Genomic DNA, 19153 nt, shown 5'->3' on the forward strand with positions numbered 1-19153 from the left:
TGTCTTCTTATTCTGTGTAAAGCTACACGATGTCCATCTGCTGTTTACGTTCCAGGGTGCCGCTAAGCTACTTGCTAGCTAGCTTATAAACTTTAACCATGCTAACGCCTTCTAGAGCTGCTAGACCAACACATATTCCATTCCACTCGGGTACAAACGCCCTCTAAAGCCACTTTGGATTTGAATAATGTATCCGGCTGAAATGTAGCCTAAACCAAAAGAGAGCGCCATTATCCTCCGCATTGGTCCCACCAGAGCCTTTGGTAGCGAGTTCAGTCATTAGACGAGGGTAATTTCCTGGTCATCATGACCCACAGTGTCTTACACGTGACGACATGTATCTCATAGATGAGCTCGTAAAGCCGGGGCCTCCCGTACTTAGCTTTTTGAAATTAAAAGCATACGACCGCAGTCCCACGCTGGACATAATCTCGTATTACCGTTTGTATTCCCATTGTGCGCAAAAGGGCCTCAGGAGACTTACAATTGGGTTATGGTAAAACGAATAAATATATTATAAATCCATCCCTAGTGCCTAATGCGGTACTTTCATATTCAAAATCATGGCTACGGCTGCGCTGAGAGCAGAAAATGCGATTCCGAGCAGTTTGCATTCAAATAGTGGAGTATAATAAATTCACAGTGATTAACTACAACTTCCTGGTCAAGAACCAGAGAGAGTGTGACTGATGACACATGTCCTGTTATCTTTTTTGGCTTCCGCCTAGCAACGCCCCGGCAGGCCACGCAACCAAGATGAGACGCATTTCCAAATTGAATGGTTGCCCCGCACGGCTTTCCGCCATCCTCCTTTCAATTCAACTCTGCGGTCTCCATCTTTTCACTAAAAACATCTCCCTGCGTCATGCACAGCAGCTGTCCCCAAAGTTATTTGGTTGCGCCGCCGACCGCTTTCATTTCAGGTAATTTGGACAGATGGCGAAGAAAGAAATAACAAATGATTAAACCAAAAGGCCACATAAATTAGCACGGCTCCAATTGTGATCTACACGACAAGGGGAGAGCCGGTTCTCTGCCTGGACTTCTGACAAGCTTTGTTTTTTGTGTTGTTGTTTCGTTTTTGTATCACTAACAATCCTGCAGGAAATTAACACCCCGAGCTAATCCGTAGCGGAAAGGATGAAAAACGCAGAGACAATAAAACTAAAAGAGGAAGCCATCGATAGCGATCATCAAAGCGTGGGCGCGTCGTTTCTGGACGGGGGGGGTGAGCAAGCTTTTTTTTCTTTTTTTTGTCCAGTTCTATTTTTACCTCCGATTGTGCTTACAGCGTGGCCTTTTCTTATTGGTTCTAAAAGTACAAAGAGAAACACGTATAGAGCTAAAGTTCCACCAAATCGACAAGCTAAAAAAAAACCGAAGAAAAGACGACTTGAACACACAAGCTATTATGTAGCAATTATTCATGCTTGGCTGCAATCTCATCTGGATGGAGCCGACATATATTAGAATAGAAAGACTTCAAAGGGTGTTGCGTTAATTGTGCAAATCCCAAAGGGGGGGGTCTCAAATGATTTGCGCTGCACCGATAGAGACATCCTTTTCCTTTTGATGCATACAGATGCAGGCGAAGGGAGGTGAGGTCATTTAGGAGCCGCTTCCCTCAGGGTCTGCAAGGGGGCGGGGCCTAAAAGGTCCTGTTCACGATCAAGCGTCTGATGATTAAGAACTTGATGATGAGCGCGGGGAGCGAGGGCCGCACGCTGTACGCGCAGATATCTCACCTCCTTTCTTCAGCCGTCCATGCCGGCGGCGTATAGTGACAAGGAACGACAACGAAACGGCGGCAAGAACAATGAAAGACTTTGAAATGCACAAGGTGCGCAGCGAATTCACCCCGTTGGGATTCGTACAACAGTACGAGTCATGGCGCGCACGTGCTAAGCCGGTCAATTGAGCGCTCACTATTTGGCAAGCTACCAGTAAAAATGCCTTTGGTCTGCTAGCTAAAATGTTATTGTAAAGCGCAAGACAATATATCATAAGTAGGTAGTATACCATTTACAACGAGGGGTTGAATGTGGGCTCATTATTTAGCAGGCTTGCTGGCCTTATTGATATTTATTACATCGTTAATTTACGCTATTGCTATTTGGCAAGCTCAAGCTAGCATTAAAAAATTCTTTCTGCCATCTGCAGGGATATCATAAGTGAGATGTTAATATTTCTCAAGTAGGTAATACACATTTACAACTAGCATGTCGAGTTTAATGGGTGGGCTCACTATTTTGCAACCAGGAGGTCACACTCGCTGTTCTCTAACACGATGGAAAAAAAATGAGGCCGTTGCCAAAACTGTCCGTAAACAACGATATTATGTAAATTAGTTTTGTCTTTCAATGAGTTATGTGATTAAAGTAATAACACTTTTTTTTAATGACCCAAAACATATCAACTAACAACTCATTTAAATATTTGCTTTTCTGATTATTCTTTTTTTTTTGGGGAGCGGGGGTGTCTTGTCGTGTTTTAATGAGGCAGTGTAATGAGTGATTCCAACACCTGGGCAGTAAATAATGCGTAACAATAGCAAGTTAATTGCATCATAACAGTAAAGTTCTGAACAATTAGTGTATTTATTACCCATGTGTTGTGTTAATTAAACAAGAAAATCAAATGAGTGACTAAGACTGGCATGCATCCAAACCAAACATTTTGCTTGCTATGATTTTTTTATGACTCGCTGCATGCTTGCCACAAACTTTTATTGAGGTCAAGTTATATCCGGGAAGCTAATAATGTCATGACTTCCACGTGCATGTAACCCTAACCAAACATGTTTACTAGCACTATATGAGAAGTGAGATTTATAACACATTTATTAATGCTTTTGACAATGATTTACACAACTACAAACAGCAAGAGCGACCTTCCGCTCGCCAAATTGTGAGCCCACATTCAACTTAACTGTTTTTCCTCGTCGCTAGTAGCTATTTATTCAATCATGATGTCATTGATCGTACTTAAGAAGGTAGAAGTTAGTCTGTGCTTGTCAAATGGTGAGCTCGCATGCTGGTTAGCTGTGAGAAGTCTCAGTTTGGCAGCACTAACATTTAGTTGCGCTCATTACTGTAAGCATCATTCATTACTGTAACATTTTAAGTGTACATGATACCCCCCGCTTGCCAGATAAGGAGCCCTACTTTAGCTCCACTGATTTGCTTCGATGCTCATTGTAAATTGTGTAAAGTGCTACATTATCGTCAATATGGACTATTTTTAGCAACACGAGGGTGACAGCAAACGACTCCACAAACACACAAAACCCTTCCGACAACACACCAACGGTCTCGCAATAAAAGAAAATCCACAAACCCGTCAACCGGAAAGCATCTCGAGACCTTTGAGGTCGTTTTTCCGAGAGCTTCCTTCCAACGAGACCCGGCGTTCTGATAATGCAGATCACAGAGCTTGGCAAGCGAGACACGGCTGGGAACCAAAGCTATTGGACGTGTCCGTACGTAAGCCAAACAATCGCTTTTACAAATGACGCCAAAGATCCGTAACTGTTGCTAAAGATAACGTGATAAATGAGGGTCATTTCAAAATGGAACTCCTTTCCTCACTTTCAACAGTAATTGTTCGCCGCTTTGAGAACCGCTTTAACGCTGTTCTCCAATCAACTCCCCAGACAAAAGCAATCGAGATTATTTTCTTTCTGTGGAAATGAAGGCAAAAACAAACCCAAAAAGATGGTGGCCTTGAAAGTGCCACGTTGGCCATCATCAGTCATCTCGGGGGGGTTAGGAATTCCCAACAGCCCCCAGCGAGTGGCAACTTTTGACTTTCAGGCTGATGTGTTTATTTTCTCGTCCCCTGCGGGATCACGGGAGCGCTGATTACCGCTCGCGTTCTTCTATGCTCATGACAAAAAGCTCTATTGTCGTTCCTAAGATTCCAAATAAGATCTCCAAACAAATAGCAAACATCAACCCGCCTCCCATGTTTTTGTTTTTCGGGACACGGGAAACCAAACGTGGGAGACGTCATTGTATATCGTGGATCTGTGATAAACCAAATGAACTTAATTCCTCCTTCCAATAAGCAAATCTGGTGCTTAATTACCGCAAAATGAAAGCACCCAGTCTACATTTAAATGTCCAAGAATCTGAAGAGCCCATGTTAAGTTCCACAAGACCTCCGGCTTTGTGTAAATACTGTCCAAGCCGCCGTCCTCCGAGTCAGCGCCTTTTAAGTAGCAATTATTGTGCTTTTTGAAGCCCAGCTAATATTCGGCCACAGTTGTTAACCTCATTGCAACAGCCGCCGGGCCGTTTGCCTTTTGCGGCGCCCCGGCTTTAGCTGACTTTGATCTCCTTCGGTATCCCTTTTGCTTTCGGAGGGAAAAAAATAAAGCAGCTAATGTGCCCGGGACTCAGGCTGCATTGTAAGCAGGTTTGATGCTTTGCATTGATGGGTAGATAATCAAATGTCGGTCACACAGGGGTTAAGAAATAGATTGTCGGTGGCCTGGCGGATGTCCTTTAGGGTTGTGATTTACATTACAGATCAAGCAGTCATTTGGGATGGGCGATTATCCTGCTTATCATTAGTCTCCTATTTTCTCTTAATCACGGCCATCTTGGTGCTGGTGTTTTATTTTCTGTCGCCATTCCACACAGGTTGTTTCAGCACATAGAAGGTAAGGGGAGGGGGTGGGGTGCATTATCCAAATGACAAACAATCCAGTGAAGAGCTTGATTTGACATCGACTGATTAGACCGCTCTCGGACGTTCCCGGTTTGCTCCTCAAGGGCGCCAACGAGACACGCCGCCACCGCTGCACAATGAGCGCCGGGAAATAGGCCGCCCACTCGTGGCCTGTCATCACTTCGAGAAAAACAAAACATCTCTCTTGTGTTTCTTCACACTATTAAGCAAGGCATTGATTGGCCTAATGATATCATTTACATATGTGGCACAACGGGGAGCTTGGAGACTGGAGTGCAGAAAAAGACTTTTTCTTTTTTCTTTCTTTTTTTAACCGCCCACCCCAAGCAGTGGGAATTCTGTTAAAACTCTTTATATACTGCGTAATGTTTACTTCTATCACTTCCTTGACACCGATTACTACTTTACTATCACCCATCCTTCAAGCATTGGTGACATGATTTTGCTCTGAAATAGCCAGGCATTCACTGTACATTGACTTTTCACAATTTTTCAGAACGCCAAGCAGTGCTTGCCCACGTTTATGAAGTAATGGGGACAAGCTCGACCCCTGTATGATTCTCTCTGCTTGTGCGTCTTCAGATAAACTCACTCGAGGGACGAGGCCTTGTTCGGGTGATGAATAATTAGGCCTTTGTCATCTAACACAAAAAAATGCAGTTTGGAGCAGGGCCACGACATCTTCTCACTGAATGTCTGACATATGCGAGGAAAGACAAGAACTAGGAAGACTATTAACAGTAAGGAAGCAACCTGGAATTCAGACACAGATGCGCAACTATACAAAAATAGTACAGTAGCTACCAGGTAAGCTAATCGTTAGCTTAGCTTCTTCCGCTACTCCACTTAACTTTCTTGATGAAATGTAACACACAGCCATCTTCCCTCAGATTTTCAAAAGCGGTCAAGATGTTTGAAATTGCTTTGGTATATGTAGTTGGCAGGCTGCTGCAGTCTCCATTAAATCCAGCCTGACCTCCACAACGACCTCCTGCAGGCTTAGAGGGTGGGATAGTAAACATAGAGAACTTTCAAAGAGAAGTTTTACCTCAGAGAGTTAACGCAACAAGTCATCTCCGGAAATTTCCAAATTCTCACGCCACGCTCGACGTTCCGATCGACCAATTAGTCTTCCAGTTCATGGAAAGATAGTCGAGAGGCGAATCGCTAACGAAAGCGCTCTTTTTAGCCCGCCCGACCCTCGCAGAAGATGATGTTTGGTGACCTTGTCACTCCCGTAATGATCGCGGGGAATGAGGGGCGACGAGAATAACAGCCCTTCTGGGCAGGGGGAGAACTTGGACGGCATGTGTCGATACTTGGGAGGGGCAGGGGGGCAGTGGATATGAAAGTCTTTATGCAGCAGCAGCCGTCTACTCGGGTAAGCCGCGGTCGCTTGGATGAAAGGATGAGCGGAGCACGGAGGAGACTTTCCATGTGATGATTGCGCCGCGTATCTGGCCGCCGTCCTGCAGTGACTCGAGTGTACGCCAGTTGACTGATGCTGTTTGTGAACTCTTTCTCGAGGCTTTTTTAAAAAAAAATAAAAAAACTTTTTCAACCAGATGAGTAAAGCGCCACCGCTTTACATCTTTCTATCCATCCATTTCCAATATAGCGTGCGGGGAAAAATAATCAAAATGTGTCGCCTTTGCAGTTTTCAAATTGTTCTACTACATCGCAAAAATATCTTCTTCCATTGGCTTAACTGAAGTTAAACTTATGCTTGAGGTGACTCGTTGATCTGACTGTTGCCCGCTACTAATTGACATGAATGTATGAATGAATGAATTGGCCTCAGCTGCACCTAGATCATTTTTTTTGTGAGTCATAGACTCTTCCCTCAGCTCACTCCACACACCACGCTGATTCTCTTCCCAGCGGGTTTTTTCTCCCCAACTTAATTTTCTCGTTCAGCTTCCTCAACTCATTCCCGCAGGCTCATTGCTCCCTTCTGAGACAATATGGCTTCTCTTTGGCTTTCTTTTTGGCGGCACAACTGCTGTTATATTCGTTGATATGTTTTGCAGGTGCAAAGACTTTTCTCTAAATAGAAGTGGACATAGTTCATTACGCTTCAGAGTACGATCGGAACTCCCGCAGAGACCCCCTCGCGACACGCAGCTTGTGTTTCTCAAACATACAGACATCATGTGCGTCCCTAGAAATTCTAAACAAAACAGTTGCCAGCGGTCTAAAAAAAAAAAAAAGTACCCGATTTGGTCGAATAATAAAATTGCAGGACTGTTTTCACCCTCTTCTTGCTCCTCTGTCTTATCTCTTCCAAATGAACCATTAGTCACCCCGCCTACTCTACTGCGGGGTGTGCCAATGCAAATCCAGCTTTTGTTACCATAACAACTTGGAGCGGAGCTACAGAGAGCCAATTTGTGCTCAAGCCTCGAATCTGAGGGCAAGACACGACACATTTCACAGTTCAAATTTTGATTGCTCTTCCACTCACCAAATCACACGCAAAACGGTGGCTGGAAACTTGCATTTTCTGAAACAGGCAGTTCCCCAGAAATTTATTTTCATCCAGATGACTGGACAGGCACTCCAGAGACCCAACAGTTTATATGCAAGCAATTCCAAAGTTGATTTTCTTCAATGCTTCCCCTTTAAGGCCGGGGATTGACAAGACCCACTCTGTGCACTTCATACACGCAGATAACAAGTTGGCTACGACATTTAAAGCCTCTGGAGGAAGAGAGAGGAAAAAAAAAGACGACTCTACAGTCAGCTCTACTTAAAACACTTGCTTTCCTTTTTCATGCGCTTTCTTCAGAGTAGGCCATAGGGTGCTGTTTGGCATCATTAAGTTAAGTAAAGTTTAACTCAAGGGGACTTGTTGTTAGATGTAGGCTGGCTGGAGGTGCTCTGACTCCCGTTTATCGACGTTGTGCTTCCAACTATCGATGCCGACCGGGGAGCAATGGCCTGTGCGGACCGTCTTCCCCCGGGTGCACTCGGATGACTTCTTGGCCGCAACAAACTGTAATGGAAGCTTTAATAAACTGAGCCTGGCTGGTCTGAATGAAGAAAAATGGCCGCTCTTTTTCTCCGTGAGTTCATTCGTCGGCTTCCGTGTGAACGGCATTTACTGTACTTGTCACATATGCTCAGGCGAGAGATGGACGCATCAATGTTGACGTGACAGCTAATCATGCGATACACGGTTACGTATTGCTGCAAGTACTGTCGACCTGTTGAGTGTTTACGTAACCGAGGCGGCATCTTGCACATGTTTATGTAAATCAGGGATGTCATTTTTGTTGCGGGCCGCACCATAGTCATTACGACCGTCAACAAATAACTAAGTTTGAAACTGGAGACGAATAAAAACTGATCAATGGTGACAAAAATCGCTAGCAATATCCGTATTTTTTTAAAAGTGAAGACAATTTGTAACTTTAGTATTGGCACATGAAGTTGATGCACAATTTCTCTTCGGGGGCCACATAAAATTATGAGGCGGACCGTATCTGGCCCCCGGGCCTTGACTTTGACACCTATGATGTAAATAGTCACGGGGAATACAACACCAACACGACATCAATAGCAATAACTAGCAAAACAACAAAACCAGTAAACACGACCTTCACAACGACAGCTACGACCAAAAAGCCGTCTTTGCGGAATCCCAAACGATCAAACAGTGACGACGCCTAACCTCGGCCGAGTTAACAATGCGCCCATACTGCTGAGTGAAAGTGAAAGCAAGTGGCTCCTGTGCATGCCAAAGTGCGTTTGCATGTGTAAGACAGATAGTGTGTTGTGTAACCGCATATGTCAGCTTGAGTGTGTGTCGATACGAGTTGTGTGGCCGCCTGTCGTCGCGTTCCCCCACCTCTCACCACCCCTGCTAAACTTTTTGTTTCGCCATCAACAAGACCCTGAATCATTTCGATTTATTTGAATAAAAGCGTTTGACAGCACATGCAGGGCGGCAACACGGGCATTCACTTAGACGGTTGCCATATTGGCAACAGTCCCCACATGAACGCGGGAGATATCCGCTCTAATTTTGACAGATCGTGGCCATCTTTTTTTTTTTTGCTCTTTGTGCTTTTGTATTCATATTACAGCTAACACGTCTGTTGCAACATCTGCTTCAAGTTTTCCAAACTTGTCACATCATAAATAATTGAAATAGCAACTTCTGGCGGCTCCCTGATACTTTTCTTCGTTTTTAAAGCTTGTCTAATATCTTATTGTGAAGCGTCGGAAGTGCTTTATTGTTGCCTTTGTTAAGTTCTACCTCGTATGACTCATCATAATGGTTTCTAGTAAAGAGGTGCGAAACCTTAATTATTCGTGAAATGTGAATCACCTTTTTTGCGGTCCACAAATCCACTCCACAATAATCCCACACAAATTTCGATTACCATCTCGACAAACAACGATGGCGACGCGTGTGATTCTCACCTTGTTGTGATTTGTTTTGGAAAATATTGCAATTGTGTTTTGCGTCCGTACGTATTTGAGTGGTTTTCTGTCTGTGATCTCCTGCCCTCAATTTTCCTTCATAGTGTTGTCTCGATGTCATCCGGTTGCTAAACAAAACGGCATTGCGTTATTCTTTTAATCCCACCGAAATGCGGGTGATAAGTCAACAACACTTGACAGCCTTTGGGGGAGAAAGACACCAACAGGCGGCCCCACTAAAATGTCACTCAGGCGGCTAAAGCTTTTTAAGTGTAATTGAGACATGTGGGGAGATCCGCTCGGGGAGAAGGGCAACAATGTTCGGACAGACGCTTGTTTATTGCCTTTCCCAACCGAGACTCAACATGACAGATTTCCCAAACAAACCCCCATTTTTTTTTTTTTTTTTTTTAAAATGAGCGGATGAGGCAATGGAATGAACCCTAACCCTTGCAGGCGATATCTGTTTTGCCCTTTTTTTTTTCCCTCCTGCATGACCACATATTTGGTTTTATTGTAGGCTTGATCTGCTCTTTATCACTTTCTGGTTGGCAGGCCAAGAAAATGCAGAACGCAAAATGTGGAAATGGATTTCTCATGCGGCAGGTAGTTTAGCTAGCTAGCTAGTGACTGAGTATATAAGTTGCATGTTAGGTGTGATTACTTGGTGTAATACGTTTCTACGTGGTCCGCTTTTTGGCTCTTGACTAGCTGCAGCTACCCAAATCCCCAAATGGATGGTAGTCTAGATGTATTAAGCCGTTGGCAGCCTTTGCATATTTTCTTGTCATCAATTTTGGCCAGGTGTCTAATTCTCGGTAATATCGTCCAAGGTTACGCACCAACTACATAATTAAGAGGTAGTACATGGACCAAGAAAGAAGGCGCAATTTTTTTTTTTTTTTACCATTTCTGTATTTTATATTACTCACCACATATTGCTTGCGATTGTATTTTTTTAGCCTTGGTGGAGATCCGCGCTGAAAACATCACTGCAGTTGAAACAACGTTCCACATTGAGTATTCTCTTCCACGCCGCGGCCACCTTATTCTTAACTCCCCGGTTTTGTCGCTCGCCTTTCATGCCAATCTCCGAGGATCTTTCCCTTTGCTCCCTCCCTCGTCCCTCCTCCAGCTCTCTGCCTGTCATTCGAGCCTCGGGGTGCCACTACACCTCCAGTCCTGTCAGAGTGGGTGGGGAGCCCCAGATCAATGTTTCTAATGCACTGCTTTAGCATACAAAGAGAGCGCTTGATACAACCCATAGGGAAATCATGTAATGGAGTCTTTATCCTGAAGGCTCCCGCCGCTTGCCTTACCTTCTTTCTTTGCCTATTTATGTATTTATTTCTCTGCAACCCGTCTTGTGATGAAACACGTCCAGCGTGTTACGTCTCCATTATGCCGTGTCATTGAGCAATGCTCGGCGAAGAGCGCAGGGGTGTCCCACGAACACCTTCCGGTCGATACCTGTCGTATGTTTATTTCCAATCCCGGCAACTCCTCTTGATTCAGCCCAGATGACATTTATCTCACCGCTGACCTTTGCCGCTAGACGGCCGGCGGATCACATCATTGCGCCTCAAATGCGCGCCAGCGCCATGCTGATAAATGACTTTGACAAAAAGAAGCTGTCCTCCTCCTCCTCCTCCTCCTCCTCCTCCTCCTCCTCCTCGCCGCCGCCCCGCCGCTTGTTACATAAGGCCAAGTCAAACAAAATGAATGACTTTAGTGACTCTTTGGGGAGACGGACATCCTGTGAGGAATAAGACAGGTGAAATTAATCGTAAATGAGCGAACCCCGATCCAGATTTGAACCCAAATGCATGACGCTGACACAAGTGACGCTAAACAAACTGATCTTCAAGAACTCTGCGTGAGGACACTTTCCCAGCCTGGATCCATTTTAAATAGGACTGGAATCCCGCTGTTTTTGTTTTGGACATTCCTTTTATGTTAGCCCAAGCGGACGAAGCTCCAAGTCGCCATTCGCAAAAAAGCCTTGCACGGACACATGCCTTCTCCCTTTTGATTTCCCGCTGGCGCTCGGCTCCTTCCATTGATCACGTCCGGCAGTTACTTGGAAACCGAGGCATGAGCGGTCTGGGATGCTGACGAGCAGATAGCATTTAACGCGGCCCCGCGCATGTAACTTTCGACACTTGAGTTTGACTATCAACATTGACTGGCTTCTGTTTGTCCCTCAAAGTAAAGGCAGCCCCTCCCCTCCCGCTTTTGTCTCCCGGGGGCGACTTTGACATAAAATATGTATGAATACAAACTCACAGCACCGTCGGGTCTCTTAAATGAAGTACCTTGAAGCTTCGGCTGGATACCGTCGAAAGGTTTCCATACGGGATTCGATTGACTCTTTTCGATTCTTTTCACTTAGCCCGAGGCATGCTAATCATAAAGCCGCAGCGTGTCGGCCTGCGTTTTGTTCATAACATATTTCCTCTGTACATTGTCATGCCGCCCGGGTCCGTGTTTAGGGTCCATATGGACTCAACGCGAGTCGATAACCATACGCTCGCCGCTTCATCAACCGTGCGGCAGTTGCGTACGAGCTGATAATGTGGAATGTCTGGCAGTTATGCAGGTGTGAGCGAGGTGAGCGTGAGGGCACGGCGCCTGTTTTTTATTCATCAGCAGTCATTTGTATTTTGTGTTTATCGTCCTTTGTTGCGGGTTACAGAAGCACTTTTCGTGGACCTGTTTCGTGTCGTGTCGCAATGCTTTTATTGGGTTTCTTTTGTAACATGCCATTACAAGTGTGGTTGTTGAGACATCGTAACTTAATATGTAAAATATATTTATAAAAGATCATTTCCCAATATGACTCATGATGCGCACAAAGTGTAGAATTACTCAACACGTGGTTTAGTAGCTAATATCGTCGGCACCAGTCGGAATTGGAAAAGCTTAAATGTCAGTGGATAATGAGCTTTGAGTCTATTTTTTTCTTTTTCACGTGACGCCAAGAAGCATTTGAAAGAAAGTCAAGGAGAAGGACAGTGAATGATTCATGACTGAGTCGCGGCGCCAAATCAACAAGCTGTGAACAGAACCTCTCCGTGCTGCTGTCAACGCATTTCACAAACTAAACACAGGAAAATATTTTCTCTTTACAAGACAAAACTGGGACGGTGATCTGCATCTTTATTCAAGCTGCCATTGCGCAAGTGAGACATTTTGTAAAGATTGAAAATTCATCACGTTTGAGCGCTCGAGGGTTCAAAAAAGTGTGTTTAATCCGCACACACTTTCCTATAATGAATCACGAAAATAGCTTTTTACCAGAGTGAAGTTCCAAGAATATTCACGCTTTATTGACATGAATTCTAAAAAGAGTCTCAAACAGCTGAATAACATACTTTTTCGTTCGCTTTGAAATGTCTTTTTAACTCTTGCTTTAAAATACATTTAGGTGGCATCCTTGTGAAACACATTATGTCCAAAAGTTGAAATAAAGTTCGGAACACTCTTAGAATCAAATGAGAGTGGTGGCAAAAGAACTTATTGAGGTAGTTGTACTTGAACAAAAAAAAGTGTCTTGCTATTTATTGACCCTGTCAGAGGTATATTTATTCCCGGATAGAACTCGGGCCAAGCTAGAAACCCAATATGATGGATTTCCTTATTTGCATTTTTGGAAATCATCCTGGTAATTTGCTTAATTTAACTGTCGCACCTGAATAAAACAAAATTTGGGCATCCACAAAAGATTGGCATCTGTGAAGGAAGACAATTTGGAGCCGAGTCAAATTGGGGACGTTTGGCCTTGGCAGGCAATTGAACCCTTCATGGCTTTATCATCGTGGTGGAATTTTTATGTTTATATTTGTGGATCCTGGTGAAAATTTCTAGCATGCATGTTAGCAGTCAAACTAGCAAAACATAAAGGCATCAAGTAATCAAACGACTAGAAACATCTCCATCAGTCGACACAACTGCCGTCTTGAACATGCTAACGGAATTATTCTTGAAAACACAAACGAGAATCCCGGGGCGGTAACGGCATGTGCCTTTATTGCCGCCGGCCAAATAAGCGCCCTCTCCGCGCCAAGCAGTTCGGATGAAAGGTTTCTCCGTGGAGGCATCAAGACCCAGCCAGGCTGGTAGTGAGAGAGGCGAACGAGGGAAGCTTTTAATTCCATCACCTCGCTTTGATTCCAAACATTGCCAAAGATAGGAAGGCGCGTGTTGCCAAATTGGGATAAAAGTGGCATGACTGTTCATTTTAATCTTGACTGGCCTTGAACTGGATTCATTAGGATTGTAATCTAAAACCAACGGGAGACACGACACGAGCACGTATACGCATTTAATAAATGCATTTCATTGCGGTTGAAGCCAAACGAGTGTGTTGACGCGATGTCTCCATTCGTTTGCGTTCAAGTCGGCCTTTACCGCAGGATCAATAAAGCCAATCAGCAACAGGAAGGGCTTTTAATGACACCGCTTGACTAATCAGCAACAATTTACACGGGTTAACACTCTCCACAGCGGTCAACCTGAGACAGAATCGAGATTGAAACGTATATTATGTTTATGACGTACCGATCGGTACCATCGCTGGGAGAAGATTAAAAGGAAAAACAAATGCTGATCAAGTTAGCAATAAATTGTTCAGTCGTTAGCTTTCGAGATTTGGGCGTGGTTGTGGTTAGAGTCAAACCACAAACGAAAATAAAAACAATTGCAGGATGACAAGCAACCATTTGAAATTTCAACTCACCCACTGACATATTTGGTTTCTTGGCTGGAACGCATTAATGGCATTTCCATTCAATTCAATGCGCAAAGATTATTTAAAATTTGAGTATATTGGGTTACAAACATGTTGCACTAACAAATTGATCTTCTGTGGCAAGCCGCCACTGGATTTGTACTTCATTATCTCCAACCGCAACGAAAATAACCGAACATAACGAATGGTAACATAACGCAGAAAAGTCAATGGACTACATTCGCAACAATCTCGCTGTCTCCTTAGCACTAAACATGTAGCAGCTGTCTCTCTATTTCATTGACCTATGCCTGCAATTACAGTGTGAAAATATCAGCTCCCCTTTCACGGAAATGTCGTCTGGCGGCAGGCAAAGTTTAATCGAAACAGAAGCCCTCGCCTGATCTGACACAGAGGTGATGAATCCCGGTGGCAAAGATGGAAAGGGCGGCCAAATTCATGCACTCATCCGCATTTTCCTATCTGGAAATATGCATTAACATACGCATTCATGCAGATTGGTACCAAAGCCAAACACTCCAGGCTAGATGACAAGTGATGATTCACCAGCCTGCCATACAGCACTAAAAAAAACCAAAAAAACAAGAGAAGCTTTTGAGCATGTTTGTGAAATTTAAGCCTCGTAATGTCTTGACAGCAGAAAAAAGATCAACAAAGAAAAAGAGCTACTTGTGGCCAAGTGTGATCCAGAATCGAAATTTGCCTGCCAAATTTAGCCTTTTTCAGCTTTCCGTCTTATGATTCAAATATCCCGTCGCAATTCTGTCTTCTTTGATGCTGGTTGAGAGTTGTGAAAGGCACATGGAGCCCGTTCGGAATCCCAGCAGGTAGTCTTACGGCACCATTAGGCTTCATAAGAGCTTCATGTTTGTCAGCTTGGCCAAAGTAAAGACATGCAAATTACAGAGAGAGTGCAACCGCACTGCTCATTAAGAAAAACATGATGCTTAAGAGAACTTTGTAACTGCGCTATGATCTTGATCATGTAAAATAGATTCCTCGTCAAGTAGGTCAGGTTGCTTCCAGCTTTTGGGGGTTGTTTTGGGATATAGTAGCCCAAAAAAATATTTTGAGGGAAAACGCTGTTTGGGATGTTTTGTTTGTTATTAATCTGACCCAAAACGTCGGACTAAAGACACATTGTAGGAAAATCAAAGCCATTGTTTCCATAGGAAATAATGTAAAGCCAATGAATCTGTTCCAACCACACAAGATATAAAAAAAAAAAGAAATCAAATGGCTTCTGTACCAAGATTGTGTATCATAAAACATCAGTGATCATATCAGGGGTAGAGTTTTGCTGAATGCTCCAGATCAAGAATCTTCTCTGTGGCATCGGTTTTTCCTCAGACCTTCACTCGCGGCGCAAGCAATCACAGCACACTAAATCGCTTGGCCGCCTCCGCTCTCTCAAAAGCACCTTTCATCCCCGGACGCTCCTCTGAATGCATCCAATCGCTCCCTCTTAATAACTGCAGAGCATCCGATGCACTCCGGGAAGGGAAAGTGGCAACAGTGGAAATGAGAAGAACAACTCGATCCGATCCGCGCCGTTGGGGTAACTGATTAATACCGCATGCATTAGTTACAGCTGCTGGCAGGCGATCTGGGTGGTTATTGATAATGTAGCACAGCGTGCCTCAGTATCCCCCCCCCCCCCTCTCACTGAACCGCCCAAACATCAAATTAGTCCTCCAAACACACAAAGGACTCCATTTCCTGCGGTGTGAAATTTATTAACTCATTCACTGCCAATGACGAGAATAGACGCCATACATCACATCACACAATTGTGTGCATTCAAAAAGTCGGAACCTGTATTCCCATGTGCCAAGTTCGCCTCCAAGGTCAGTCATGTGAGTTTGCATGCAGTCGCCGTGAGCGTGTTTTAACTATTAGCGATTGGAGTCCTCAACAGAGGAAAAATATCTCCGACATCACGCGCTACCGCCGCTATCTCGACATCCAAACCTCACTTCCATTATCTGTTTATCCTCTCATCTCCCCCCTTGCCTAAAAAAGCCCCTGCCTCCATCACTCCCTTATCAGTCATCCGCTCTTCTCGTCCCTTACAGCCAAGCGTGGCCACGGCTGATAACGCGCACCGCCGTTATGAACGAGGACGGACCAAAGCGGCGGGATGGGCTCGGCGCTCAAGCTCTTGGCTCGAGGAAAAGAGAAAAAAAAACGTGGTCGTGCTGCGACGGCCTCTGAAGGTCTTTATGGCTGATTTCGCTCAAGCTTGACCTCTCTCAAAAGGGGATCAGCGACAACTCACAGAATCAGTCCCCTAAAAAAGTCATCCGCTGTGCAGGCACAGGAACACGCTGAGTTTGAGCTTTTATGAAAGCTCATGCTGGAAAACAGAGAGATACAGATGTCCTTTAAGTCTTTTTTTCCTCTCAATGTTCCAATTCAGCTAACAAACTAGCTAGGTAGATAATGAGTCATCTATCTCACTAGCTAATGAGAGAGGGAATTTAAATACCTTGCTAGCACTTTAACTAGATAGCTTGCTAACTTGCTTGAAGCTTTTTTAACACGCCTAGCTGCCTTATACTGCGAACAGTCTGGCGTGTGCATATTGTACAAAGCCTGGTGTGCATTATTTGCAGACACTAATTTTGTCTAATGAGCTGATGAGAGGCAGACAGTAGTGCAGCGAGGCAATTCAGCCGTGAGGAATCCGAGATGGAATCGGCCTGTGCTTCAAATTTTCAATTTGTGATGTAACCGTGACAAGGCAAGTTTTTGTTGCCTAGATGCCGCTCAATATGTGCTTCTTGTCAAAACCTCGGCTGCTGCTCAAGACAGATCATTAAAAAAAAAAAAGGGTTTAGATTTTGCCATATTGTGCATCGGAATGGCAAGTCTGTATTCAGCGCTGGTGGCTGATGGTTTTTTTTTGTGATCGACTTTGAACATGTTGAGAATATAAAAGCAACCAGGGGAATAGATCCGCTTTTTTTTGTCACGGACAGGTTCACAAAAGGTTCACACCCGGTTGGGGCTTGCATGACAGCAAAGTGCTGAGATGGCACAGCGCAACGTCGCCATAACAATAGCGCCAAATGGCAAAATTGAAATGAAGCCTTGATCTCATTTGAATCATTTCAGCAGGGTTCCCTTGCGTGTAATTGTCATCCCACGTCAGCGCCACGCTCACACAAAAGATGATGGATCATCTTCCATTTATATCACATAGTCTTCTCCTTTGGTGTCTCTTTTAAGTCATTCACTAGTCATTTCTTTACATACTGACTGATGTTGCTGTTGGCCACCATACAGTCCAATTGGACCGCTGCCACATTTGGCATAAGTGACAAACAACAACAGATTTGTAGTTCATTTTCTTTTAGCATGGGTGACACGGAGCACAATTCCTCTTATGGGAGTGTATTACACTGATGATACATTTTTATACTTTTAAAGCTTGAAATAAATCCGCTCCCATGTAGTGTTAGATGACGATTTCTCTGACCACTCATCTGATGTCGGAAGCCGGGTGCACTCAAACATGGCCGCCATCTGTTTGTACGCGCCCGCCTGCCCAGAGTATCTACCCCGGGGGGACGGATACCCTCGCTTTGCTTGGCACCGGTCCTCAGTGGTGGCATGCCGATGCCCAGAGGGTAATAAAATATGGATATGCACGTGTACTCACAAGCAGTTTTTGTATTAAAAAAACAGCAGCCTTTACGCTACGTTGTGTTACGCTAACCTGTTACATTATGCAATGCTACGTGTTAGTTTTGTTTTTGTTTAGACGCGTACGGTTGCTTCAAGTATGCTTAAAGTCAGTAATTGATATTAAGTGCAAGTGAAAAACTCTTCTTGAGGTTGAGAACACTTAAACACTTGTGTCACCACGGAGCGTTTACCTCCCGCTGAGCTCGCGACAGCACTTTGTAGGATGTGTGAAGTGGCGCGTTGGTGGGTTCTTATTTGTTCAAAAGTCGTGCCGTCACAGTGATTTTTCTGAAACTGTTAAAATAAAAATAAAAAACACCTTTGTGCGTTAACACTGGCAACTTGGTGATCGTTAACACCCCCGGTCCCCAATTCTCAGGTTGCCATACCGCGCTGATTATACGGCGAGGGTCAAAGGCCAGCCGATGCTGTTAACGATTCGGCATTAATGAGCCACGTGGGCGAGGCAGATGAGAAATAGCGATAGGGCTCCCCCGTCATGTACCGTACGTATCCTTTTCTTAAGACCCTAATCACTTAAGGACAGTCGTTTGGATCAACAGCAACCCATCATTGGCATCCCACTCGCACTGTTAGCGAGAATTATGATCCTCCGCTCGCAACGATTCCCCGTTTGTCGTCTTTACAGCACTGACGGCAGAGCAACTTTTGGGGATAAAGGACTGACATGTTTATGGTGTTGGCTGCTCTCCAGTAGGGTGCTCTGCAAAGGTAGTAAATTGTCAGCGCCGGGCGCACCTCATCCTTTGTGGTTACTTTCCGCAGGAATGGAAATAAACCTCATCATCTTAAAGAAGATTAGAAACCGTTATATTGAGCGGCCATTAATTGTACTTTTAATGCGCACCGGGTGGAAATCACCGAAGCGCACTACAATTAGACCGGAATGTCCGAGCAAATTAAAGAATTCCGCTGCCATCAATTGATTGGGCCGAAGAAATGCTAACGTGTTACGTTCCAAGGATGCCGCTTGTTGCCATCGTGAATTAACGGCACAGGCAGAATGTGAAGAGACTGAACACATTTTTACGATTCCAAGAGCTCCAAAGTATGTTCGTAACATGCCTGTGTTGTGCTTTCGTTAGAATATCCCAAGGATCAAGAATTGTAGCATACGTTAGTCACCATACTTGTCTTGGTGGCCTTGCGTCAGACGGACTCGCAATTCAAATTTATTCATAGCACACAACAACAGCTGTATGCAAAGTGCTGGACTTAAAGTAAAAAACAGACAAAACCAAGACAGTTAAAGCGCTAAATTATGACAATATATTATTACTAACATAAAAACAGTAAACACAATAAAACTAAATTTGTAAGACTGCAGAGCCTGTATACTGCTGGACCAATAAGAAACCAGGCTTTAGTTTCCATAGCAACTGGGGGGGCGGAGCTTGAGTGTTGTGACAAGGTTGTATTTTATTTTATTTTTTTTGCCAGTAGATGCAGAGGCCACATTGTGTAATCAAAGTGAGTGCCCGTATAAAACATTTTCACTGGTGGGCGGAAGCAACACGACCTGTATAAATTTCGATTGCGTTATATCCCTAAATGTCATTCGCGTCTACAGAA

General features: G+C 44.3%; 1 protein-coding gene across 1 annotated transcript in view; it reads left to right on the forward strand.

The window, feature by feature from the left end:
• LOC119134446 (glutamate receptor ionotropic, delta-1-like) overlaps positions 1-19153 on the forward strand; it is a 132235-nt gene that overhangs the window by 12014 nt on the left and 101068 nt on the right. The window lies entirely within an intron of this gene.

The sequence above is a fragment of the Syngnathus acus genome, chromosome 15 (genome assembly GCF_901709675.1).
Source record: "Syngnathus acus chromosome 15, fSynAcu1.2, whole genome shotgun sequence".
Classification (NCBI taxonomy): Eukaryota; Metazoa; Chordata; class Actinopteri; order Syngnathiformes; family Syngnathidae; genus Syngnathus; species Syngnathus acus.